Below are 11,960 nucleotides of genomic sequence, written 5' to 3'. Positions count from 1 at the left end.
TTAGATCATTGAAAAAGGAAGAGAGTTACAGAAAAACATCTACTTCTGCTTTATTGACTACACCAAAGTCTTTGACTGTGTGGGTCACAAGAAAGAGCCAATGGAGATACGAAAAAGTGCTCAAATTCACTGGTTATCAGGAAAATGTAAAGTAAAGCCAAAGTGTAACTGCAAAGGAATGGGGGAACAAAACCAGAAAATTTTAAATATTGTCAAGAATGTTAAGCAATGGCAGTGCTTTCCCACTGTTGTTGGGAGTGTAAATTAATGTAACCACTTTGGAAAACTGGTTGGCAATATTGCTAAAGTTTAATATATGCTTATTTTATACCCTGGCAATTCTACTCTTGTATATCCAGTTAAGATGCATATATACAGTCACCAAAAGACAGGTGTTATAGATATGAATAAATCAGAACTATTAATACCCACGAACTGGAAAGAACTTAAAAATTTATCAACAGTAGAATGGACAAAATGTGATAAATCCATACAGTGAAATAAAATAGCAATGAGAATAAACAAACTTTAACTACAAAGAAAACAGGGATAAATATTACAAATATAATTTTGAGCTATAACAGGCAGACACGAAGAGTACATATTGAATGATTTATTTATATAAAATTTTTAGAGAGATACAAAAGATGGAGAAGCTCATTACAGTCAGCAAAAACAAGACCGGGAGCCGACTGTGGCTCAGATCATGGACTCCTTAGTGCCAAATTCAGACTTAAGTTGAAGAAAGTGGGGAAAACCACTAGACCATTCAGGTATGACCTAAATCAAATCCCTTATGATTATACAGTGGAAGTGATAAGTAGATTTAAGGGACTAGATTGATAGACAGAGTGCCTGATAAACTATGGGTGGAGGTTCGTGACATTGTACAGGAGACAGGGATCAATACCATCCCCTTGGAAAAGAAATGCAAAAGGCAAAATGGCTGTCTGAGAAGGCCTTACAAATAGCTGTGAAAAGAAGAGAAGCAAAAAGCAAAGGAGAAAAGACAAGATATACCCATTTGAATGCAGTTTCAAAGAATAGCAAGGAGAGATAAGAAAGCCTTCCTCAGCAATCAATGCAAAGAAACAGAGGAAAACAACAGAATGGGAAAGATTAGAGATCTCTTCAGGAAAACTAGAGATACCAAGGGAACATTTCATGCAAAGATGGGCTCAATAAAGGACAGAAATGGTATAGACCTAACAGAAGCAGAAGATATTAAGAAGAGTTGGCAAAAATACACAGAAGAACTATACAAAAAAGATCTTCATGACCCAGATAATCAGAATGGTGTGATCACTCACACTCACCCATAGCCAGACATCCTGGATGTGGTCAAGTGGGCCTTAGGAAGCATCACTACGAACAAAGCTAGTGGAGGTGATGGAATTCCAGTTGAACTATTTCAAATACTAAGAGATGATGCTCTGAAAGTGCTGCACTCAATATGTCAGCAAATTTGGAAAACTCAGCAGGGGCCACAGGACTGGGAAAGGTCAGTTTTCATTCCAATCCCAAAGAAAGGCAATGCCAAAGAATGCTCAAGTGAAGTCACTCAGTTGTGTCTGACTCCTTGTACCAGGCTCCTCTGTCCATGGGATTTTCCAGGCAAGAATAGTGGAGTAGATTGCCATTTCCTTCTCCAGGAGATCTTCCTGAGCCAGGGATTGAAACCCAGGTCTCCTGCATTGTAGACAGACGTTTTATCGTCTGAGCCACCAGGGGAGTAAAAAGAATGCTCAAACTACTGCACAATTGCACTCATCTCACATGCTAGTAAAGTAATGCTCAAAATTCTCCAAGCCAGGCTTAGTAATACATGAACTGTGAAATTCCAGATGTTCAAGCTGGTTTTAGAAAAGGCAGAGGAACCAGAGATCAAATTGCTATCATTCATTCAGTTCAGTTCAGTCGCTCTGTTGTGTCTGACTCTTTTCGACCCCATGAATTGCAGCACTCCAGGCCTCCCTGTCCATCACCAACTCCCGGAGTTCACTCAAACTCATGTCCATCGAGTCGGTGATGCCATCCAGCCATCTCATCCTCTGTCATCCCTTTCTCCTCCTGCCCCCAATCCCTCCCAGCATCAGAGTATTTTCCAATGAGTCAATTCTTTGCATGAGGTGGCCAAAGTATTGGAGTTTCAGCTTCAGATCATTGAAAAAGGAAGAGAGTTCCAGAAAAACATCTATTTCTGCTTTATTGACTATGTTAAAGCCTTTGACTGTGTGGATCAGAATAAACTGTGGAAAATTCTGAAAGAGATGGGAATAGCAGACCACCTGACCTACCTCTTGAGAAACCTGTATGCAGATCAGGAAGCAACAGTTAGATTTGGACATGGAACAACAGACTGGTTCCAAATAGGAAAAGGAGTACATCAAGGCTGTATGTTGTCACCCTGCTAATTTAACTTATATGCAGAGTACATCATGAGAAATGCTGGGCTGGATGAAGCACAAGCTGGAATCAAGATTGCCAGGAGAAATATTAATAACCTCAGATATGCAGATGACACCACCCTTATGGCAGAAAGTGAAGAACTAAAGAGCCTCTTGATGAAAGTGAAAGAGGAGAATGAAAAAGCTGGCTTAAAAAAAAAAAAAAGTTGGCTTAAAGCTCATGCTCAACATTCAGAAAACTAAGATCATGTCATTTGGTCCCATCACTTCATGGCAAATAGATGGGGAAACAGTAGAAACAGTGGCTGACTTTTCTGGGGGGGGCTCCAAAATCACTGCAAATGGTGATTGCAGCCATGAAATTAAAAGACGTTTACTCCTTGGAAGGAAAGTTATGACCAACCTAGACAGCATATTATAAAGCAGAGACATTACTTTGTCAACAAAGGTCAGTCTAGTCAAGGCTATGGTTTTTCCAGTGGTCATGTATGGATGTGAGAGTTGGACTATAAAGGAAGCTGAGCACAGAAGAATTGATGCTTTTGAACTGTGGTGTTAGAGAAGACTCTTGAGAGTCCCTTGGACTGCAAGGAGATCCAACCAGTCCATCCTAAAGGAAATCAGTCCTTGGTGTTCATTTGACGGACTGATGTTGAAGCCGAAAGTGTAATATTTTGGCCACCTGATGCAAAGAGCTGACTCATTTGAAAAGACCCTGATGGTGGAAAAGATTGAGGGCAGGAGGAGAAGGGGACGACTGAGAATGAGATGGTTAGATGGAACCACTGACTCAATAGAAATTAGTTTGGGTAAACTCTGGGATTTGGTGATGGACAGGGAGGCCTTGCATGCTGTGGTTCATGGGGTCGCAGACTCGGACATGACTGAGCGACTGAACTGAATTGAACTGAACAATGATTTATCCTATTAGACATCAGGACAGTGTTTACTCTGGAAGAGGACTCAAAGAGGTTTCTGGGGTGCTGGTAATGGTTTTATCAGGGTGTTGTTTTCACTCTGTGAAAATTCATTGAGCAGTGTACTTATAATTTGAGCTATTTTTCTGAACTTTTGATATACTGCAATTAAAAGTATGCTTTGAAAGGCAGGTATATTAAAATAAACATTTACTTTAAAAAAGATTCTTATATCTAGCCTCCCACAAAACACTTTTTTGGAAATGCTGACCTATTTACACTCTGCTATTGATATATATTGTTCAAGTCTTATTTTTTAATTGAAATAATATAAGATGAAAGGATATTCCTGGGAAAACATTAATGAACACTTTTATAATTAATATTCAAGCTTATCATTATTTATGTATTGAAGATAATTTTAAGTGATAAATTATAGAGAAAACATTTAATGAACATTTGTAAACTGATAAAAGAAATAGATATATTTTAGTTATATGAATTTTAAAACAGGGTCAAACTGAGATTGTTTTTTCAATTTGGAGAAATAGAAAATATAAACTTTTAATAACTTCATAAGAAATGTATAGAAAATATTCTTCAACAAATAACCATTTTGTGGATTTACTTATTATAATTAAATCTTATTTTTATTACATCATTGAAATATGTGTTAATCTGCACTCATACTAGTTTATAAAATATTATCTACCTTCCAAGTCCCTTAATATGTGTTTTACTATTTCAGAGACATTTTTGATGGCAGAATGTGCCTGGATGTTCATGTAGATGCTTTTCCCTTACACTAATTAAATAATTAAATCCCTTGCTCCGGAATGTTGAAATGCCAAATGTCCAGTTTCTCTGCTTCCACAGACTTCGTACTTTGACAACCAACAATTGCTCTATGTGTTTGACATTCAGAAATTTGAGAGAATAGGTCAGGACTGTGGCGAGTTGGTTTGCATTTTAAATAACTAGGAGTAAAAAGAGAGTAAGGGAATGTGTCCAGTGGTAATTTCTGTTAGTTATTTTCTGCAGTTCTCTTAAGACTTTTTGTTTTTCAAGAGATGTTAAATGCTAGACTGATTGATCCTACCCTGACCTTATTTGTCTGGTAGTAATCCCTCTGGAAGATTATAGGAATCTGAAAGTCTGACTATTCAAAGATTATATATTTATAATATAGTCAAATGAGATCATTATACTTATTATCATGGTGCCCATTTTTAAGAGAATTAGAATCATTGATTATGACACTTTTTTTTTGTGATAAGAGCTTTAGAACATCTCTGCTTAAATTACTTTTTATTTAGCAGATTTATAATTAGCAAATTTATTTCACATAGAAATATTTATAGTTCTTTTTACTTAGATTTACAAGAGAAAGGCTGTTTAGAAAATTTAAGATATTAATTCAATCACAAATTTTATATTAGCCTAGAAATGTTTACATTGTTTTTTATATTCAAATTTTGTCACATGTGCTTTTTCCTCCTTACCTGTTGCAGAAAAGTGCAAACGATGCGAGTAAAATGATCAAAAGGGAGAGAAGGAAGGAGAGGCAGCAAGGAGAAGCAGTGACAGTAGCAAGGTGTCAGGCAAAATTAGCAAATTTAATGATTCATATCTGAATAACCAAGAGACAGGTCCAATCTAATAAAGGGATCTCTGTGGGAATTCACACTTTTGTTGCTGTATAGACGTTTATGGAAATAAAAGATGAGGGCATTCTTAACCCTTGTCACTGACTTCCTGAGCCAGCAGCAGTAATTGATGGAGTCTGAGTCTGTGTGATGACTTCATGGAGGGCAGTGAAGATGCTGGGAAGTGATGACAGAGTGATGTTCATGAGCTGATGCCATCAGAATGCTTCTTGGTGCCATTACAATATGGAACGTTGGGGAGGTGTCTAGGCCTTCTTGAATGGATGGGCCTCACGGGCTAAGATTCTTAATAATTTCTTAGAGCATTCAGAACTTGATCAGGACTCTACTGTGAGGTGTCAGCTATGCTTATGCAAATATTTATAACTTAGTTGAAGCCACTGTGTTACCAAATACAAGTTTGTACTGCTTGCCGCATGACAGATCAGTAAATCAAGAGACAGGTTGTTGGGGCAAGGAATAGTGACTTTATTTGGAAAACCAGCAGACTGAGAAGATGGTGAACTACTACTGTCCCAAAGAACCATCTTACCCAAGTTAGATTTCAGCCTTATTTACATCAAGAGGGGAGAGGGGAATGCAAACTTCTAGGTGTCAGAATCCTTTGCTCTTGAAGCTATCCACAGAGGTCGGGTCATGATGTTTCTGTAAACCTCCAACAAGACAAATGTATTCTATTTTGGAATTTTTTATCTGTATATGAGTGGAAAGGTGTTATAAAGTGTTATACCTTTAAAGAGCCTTGAGAATGGGCTATCCTGTATATTTCAGACTATAGACAATATTCTTAAAGTAAAGGCAATATAATACAAAGGTTAAAGAAAAAGAAACAGATCTACTATGGAGTCATATTTGTTCTTCCATATTACAATTGTGTTGTGAATACACATCTCTTTTAGAGATTATATTCAACTGTTTGCAAGCAAGCATGCAAATGAATGCTGTAAGCATTGTTATTTATTTATGAATAATTTGGGTAGACTCGGTTGGAATATTATAGTCAAAATTCTGGTGCATGGAATAGGAGAAATCAGTTAAGTAATTTTTCTTAAGAAACCCTCTAATGGGAGATTTCCTTCCCAGATGAATGCTTGTCATTTTAGTGTTTATCACTTTAGTCTATTCGGTCATCTTCAGAAGCACTTATGGAGCTTCAAGACCCTGAATCAATATGAACAATCTTTACCATAGATTCTTTATGATTACTGTTTTTTTAAAAAGCTATTGTGTAAATTTTCACACCTCAAACTGACTTTTCTTGTTTCTTTGGGATTACATTACACAACTGAGGATCTGTCAGGCTAATGTACAATATTCACTGGCTCATTATCAATATTACATCATTGCGAAAAATAGGTAAGTGTTCATACAGCTGTCCCTCAGTATCCATAGGGGATTGGCCGCAGGACCCCTTTGGATACCCAAATCCACAGATTTTCCAGTCCTTTACAGAGAGAGGCATAGCATGCATGAGTTCAACTAGCCACAGAAGGAACCACAAAATACAGTGGGGCTGACTTTGTGATGTTACATCCAGCCTTGTCTATATTACAATTAGCCTGTAATTGATCATGGAGAGCACCATGGAATTGAGAATATGATAAATCATCTTTGGGTTTAGGAGAGAGAACATAACTATAAGGTTGGTAAGAGCTAGGATAAAATTAGACTTCTCTTTCTTTTCCTGGAAAGTTATTAAATTTATTTAAATTTTCTGTTTTTTTCCCCCCAAATCTAAAACAAATAAGAGTGTTGTGAAAATTAAGTTAACTACTGAACAAGGCACCTGACACACTACAGTTTCCTAAAATACTTTTGACTACTTTCTTTTCCTCCATTCTGCTGGAAGAACTGGTGCTAGAATCTGGGGTGAGAATGAGTTATAATGTAGGTCTTGAGTCTGCAGTTTCAGAGGAGAAGGGCCAGAATTTGGGTACCAGTGAAGAAGTTCTGTATTAGGGATGACATATCTCAAATAGTTGCACTTAAAATCTTCTCTGGGAGTTGCTGTTGTTGTTCTGTTGCTTAGTCATGTCCAACTCTTTGTGACCCCACCGTCTGTGGCACACCCGGCTTCCCTGTCCATCACTATCTCCAAGAGTTTGCTCAAACTTCATGTCTGTTGAGTCAGTGATGCCATCCAACCATCTCGTCCTCTGTCATCCCCTTCTCCTCCTGCCTTAAATCTTTCCCAGCATCAAGGTCTTTTCCAATGAGTTGGCTTTTTGCATCAGCTGGCTAGAGTATTGGAGCTTCAGCTTCAGCATCAGTCCTTCTAATGAATATTCAGGACTGATTTCCTTCAGGATTGACTGGTTTCATCTCCTCGCAGTCCAAGGGACTCTCAAGAATCTTCTCCAGTACCACAACTTGAAGGCATGAATTCTTCAGCCCTCAGCCTTTTTTATTGTTCAGGTCTCACATCTGTGCATGACTACTGGGAAAACCATAGTTTTGACTATATATGGACCTTTGTGGACAAAGTAATGTCTCTGATTTTTAATATGCTGTCTAGGTTTGTCATTGCTTTTCTTCCAAGGAGCAAGTGTATTTTAATTAGTGTACTGTCCACAGTGATTTTGGAGCCCAAGAAAATAAAGCTGTGGGGGAAGCAAAGATAAAATCCCTGATGATAGAAGCCCCTTCTTGGCATTTCAGTATCTCTGCAGAGTCAGGGATGGCACTACCTCTTCCCAGTTTAGAGAGCTGTGCTGAGGGGGTAACAAGCCCGAGCCTGGAAAGTGGGAAACCCATGGGTGGGTAGAGTGAACCCTAGTACTGGATATCAAACTGATCAGGGCATGGGGTCTCCCAACAAGGATTGGTCCTGGTGAAGACAAGCCCTCCTTATTCAGTAGAGAAGTGGATGGATGGGCCTGCAGGACACACTGTCCCAAATTCAATTGAAGGAAATTGAAACACACAGGAAAATTTCAAACACACAGAGCAAACATGGTCTGGATAGAGCTTCCCAGGTTAAGCACGATAGAAATAAAACAACTAACAATAAGAATAAGAACAAAAGAATTTTGACTATGGTAGACAACTAAGAACAAACATACAGAAACCTATGCTTACATTCCAAGTGGAAGAGAGAGAAGTAAACTAATATACAGAGCACAGAAAAAAACCTAGTCTGAAAGGAAACACCCAGAAAACACATTCCTGTTGATTCACTCTGCAGAGAGGCTTACTGAAAATATGAATTCATTAAAACCAGGCCTCAAAGATAGGATGATTAAAGAACAGAATAGGGTAAAAAGAGGGATTGCTAAAATAAGAATGTAAATTTTAAACCAAAACAACATTATTACAGATATAATAAATAATAAATAACTTAGGAGCAAAGGGAATGGAAACAAACTTAAAATTTAATGTGAGGGATGGAGTCAAGGTTTGAGATAATTACAAATAATGCAAAAGAAAATCACTAAAGGGAGTAAGCAGTCACAAAGATTTCTCAAAGAAATCGTCTTTTTGATTTCATGGTTTTCCTTTCAAAAAGAAGGAGAGTCTGTAGTCACATAATCATTTCCATTTGCTTTTACCAAGACTGGAACCAGATGGAAAAAATGAAGGTGTGGTTCTTCACTGAAGTGACTTCCCACTGCCAAGGGATTCTAGAAATATCTTTTTTAATGCAGTGATGAAATTGTTTTATAAATCTCCCTGGTTATATAAGGGAAACATAGAAATTCTGAGATTAGTGCAGCCTGGAAAAATTCTCATCTTCCCCAAATTTTGGTTAACAGTGTGTAACAGGATGGTGAATGAGACTTCTTGTTTTGGAATTGTTGCTAAAAATGCAGACTGTGGAAAACTAATGAATGTTTCCATGTTCTGCAGAGGGCCATCAGTAAGCTCTGAGCACCTCTCTTTTGTATCCTTGCCTGGAAAATCCCACGGACAGAGGAGCCTGGTAGGCTGCAGTCCATGGGGTAGCGAAGAGTCAGACATGACTGAGCGACTTCACTTTGACTTTTCACGTTCATGCATTGGAGAAGGAAATGGCAACCCACTCCAGTGTTCTTGCCTGGAGAATCCCTTGGACAGCAGAGCCTGGTGGGCTACTGTCTATGGGGTCGCACAGAGTTGGACATGACTGAAGTGACTTAGCAGCAGCAGCAGCAAGAGCAGCAGCAGCAACAAGAGATAATACATTTTAAAGGCTCAAAGAATAAAACAAATTACATGAGATTTCATGAAATGGGTGAAGGTGGTCAAACGTTTCAGTTATAAAATGAGTAAGTCACGGGGATGTACTGTACAGCATGGCAACTAGAGTTAATAATACTGTGTTGCATATTTGAAAATTGCTGAAAGAGTAGATCTTAAAATTTTCATCACGGGAAAAACTTTTCAAAACTACATATGTTGATGCTAGCTATTGTGGTGATCATTTTGCAATACATATACAGATTGAATCATTATGTCCACACCAGAAATTAATACACTGTCATATGTGCTACTGCTGCTAAGTCGCATCAGTCGTGTCCGACTCTGTGCGACCCCATAGACGGCAGCCCATCAGGCTCCCCGGTCCCTGGGATCCTCCAGGCAAGAACACTGGAGTGGGTTGCTGCTGGGAGCTGGCATGAGTACCTCCACCCGTGGCAAAGGTCGTGAGCAAGGAGGCTCGACAAACGCAAAGGCGGGATCGAGCCTTAGGAGTCCCCCTGGAAATTCTCGAGCATCTACCCCCAAAACCAGAGCCTGCCTACTTTACTACTTTGTGCTCTCACCTACACCTCTGACTTTACGGGGGGCTGTCCTCTACCACCTCTTTTGGAGAAGGAGTTAACTTAGAGCTCCAGTTAATAATAATTCCTGGGCGTGACAGGAGTGTTCCAAACTTACAAACTCCTCTGAAGGTTCTCTAGCCTGCCTGACAGGCTTGTCCGGCCACATGTGATTGCTCACAGCCTCCCAACTGTGAGAGGCACGAGATGCTGTAAACCTTCTAATAACAGGTTCTTTAGAGAAGTTAGAAAACTATTAGTATAAGTATAGTGGGCTGATTAGAAATTGTATTGGTGAAGGGTTTTTCATTTGTTGAGACAATGTTTACTGCTAAGTCTCCACATCCCCTGCCCTTATAGACATTAATGAATATATAGAAGAAATAAGTATTAACCTTTGATATTAATCACGTTAGACCTTAGGCTAAGTAAATTCTTTCCTTAATTAAAACTCACTACACCCTCACCCTACACCCTCACCCTATAGGAATGTAACTTTATCTGGTGCCTTTGGAAGGTGGCGTCTGTTTCAAAAATAATCACCCCTGGAGAAATAAGTGTTCTGGTTGACTGACCGCTGTCACAAGGAGAGGGTCATAAATTGTCAGCAGGCCCCCCTGGCCAGAAGATGATGTAACACCCCTAAGACCTCTGTATACATTTGTATAAAGCACCTGACTTTAATAAAAGTCAGGACTGCTGTCCCCATGTGACTTTTGTATAACATCTCAGTGTATAAAAACAGACCCTGGAAAATAAAGAATGGGATCAGTTCCTCGAAATACTGGTCTCCCCATGTCGTTCTCTGTCTCTCACTCTGGCTGAGTTTCCATCTGGAGTGCGGAACCCGCCATGCTTACTAATTATGCCTGGGCTTCTAAGATCCGACCAGGGAGGCCTCAGTGTCTCCTCTCCTTCAGGAGAATGGAAGGACGCCTGCGGCCTACATAAGTGGTGCAAACTTCTTGTCTTGAAGTTTTATTGGTTTCCCACACAAACCAAGCTACTCAGCCTCTTTTCTCCACTGAATTTTCCTACTGAGCTATCCTTATTCTATTACTCTTTATATCTCTAATTAAAATCGCCGAAGCTGTCTCCCCTTCAAACTCCCTGTATCAGCCAGGGCTGGACCTCGGCAGGTTGCACTTTCCTTCTCCAGTGGATGAAAGTGAAAAGTGAACTTGAAGTCGCTCAGTCGTGCCCGACTCTTAGCGATCCCATGGACTGAAGCCTACCAGGCTCCTTCGTCCATGGGATTTTTCCAGGCAAGAGTACTGGCGTGGGGTGCCATTGCCTTCTCTGCTGTCATATGTTAATTAACCTTAATCTTTTGAAAAAGCAAATCACATGAAAAGAGACAGCTAAAGGTGCTAAAGAATCCACCTGCAAAGCAGGAGACACAGGTTTCATTCCTGGGTTGGGAAGGAAATGGCAACCTACTCCAGTATTCTTGCCTTGAGAATCCCATGGACAGAGGAGCCCAGTCCATGGGGTGGCAAAGAGTAGGACATGATTGAGCGACTAACCAATTGGCCTTACTATTCCAACTCATTCCTAGTAGAGGAATTCCTCCTTCTACTCATTCCCGTAGATAACAAAATTATGGGCTTCAAGTATATTCACTGTAGTTTTGAGTTCTTCACCAATTAAGGAGTGCCATGGCTTTTCTGTCCTCACAGCCATCCCCTTACAAACCAAGATAAATGGGTTTGAGGGGGATACCTTACAGGAATTGGGGGTGCCTGGAGGATGCCAGCATTGGTTTCTCAGTCATGGCTTAGATGTCTGTACCCATGGCAGCCTTGCAGGTCTGCTCCACAGCTATGGAAGTCGTGGGTGGGGCAAACTGAGAGCAACTACAAGGCTGGAGGGAGCAGGTGAGAAGCTCTTGCATCCATTGGTTAGGGCACAGAGAGGCAGAATTTTACGTAGGGGGTTACCTATTGCAAAGGAACCACGTGTGCTTGATCACCAGTAATGGTGTTTGAGGCAAGGTTGAAAGTGCTGAGTCAAAACACATGTGTCACATTAGAAGCCTAGGCAGTGGGGAGGGCTCCTCCAAGAGACACCCAATAGAATTCACGTGTGCTCTCCTCTATAAAGGAAGTGTTTCACCCCTTACCAGAGGGAGCGCTTTTGGCTGAGAGAGGAGGAAGACTGCGCGGTAGGTCATGGTTTTTTTTTTTTTTTTTTTTTTTGTCACTGTTCTCTAAACTCTTCTTTTGGCCT

General features: G+C 39.9%; 1 long non-coding RNA gene across 1 annotated transcript in view; it reads left to right on the top strand.

Annotated features, from left to right (window-relative positions):
• Nucleotides 1–11,778: 11,778 nt before the first annotated feature.
• Nucleotides 11,779–11,960, top strand: part of LOC123330700 — a 186,052-nt gene continuing 185,870 nt past the window's right edge. Inside the window, exon 1 of the long non-coding RNA XR_006546771.2 lies at nucleotides 11,779–11,895. This is a non-coding gene — a long non-coding RNA (uncharacterized LOC123330700). The remainder of the gene's footprint in view (nucleotides 11,896–11,960) is intronic.

This window comes from Bubalus bubalis, chromosome 20 (assembly GCF_019923935.1).
Source record: "Bubalus bubalis isolate 160015118507 breed Murrah chromosome 20, NDDB_SH_1, whole genome shotgun sequence".
Taxonomy (NCBI): Eukaryota; Metazoa; Chordata; class Mammalia; order Artiodactyla; family Bovidae; genus Bubalus; species Bubalus bubalis.
This window is presented reverse-complemented; position numbering and strand designations above follow the sequence as displayed.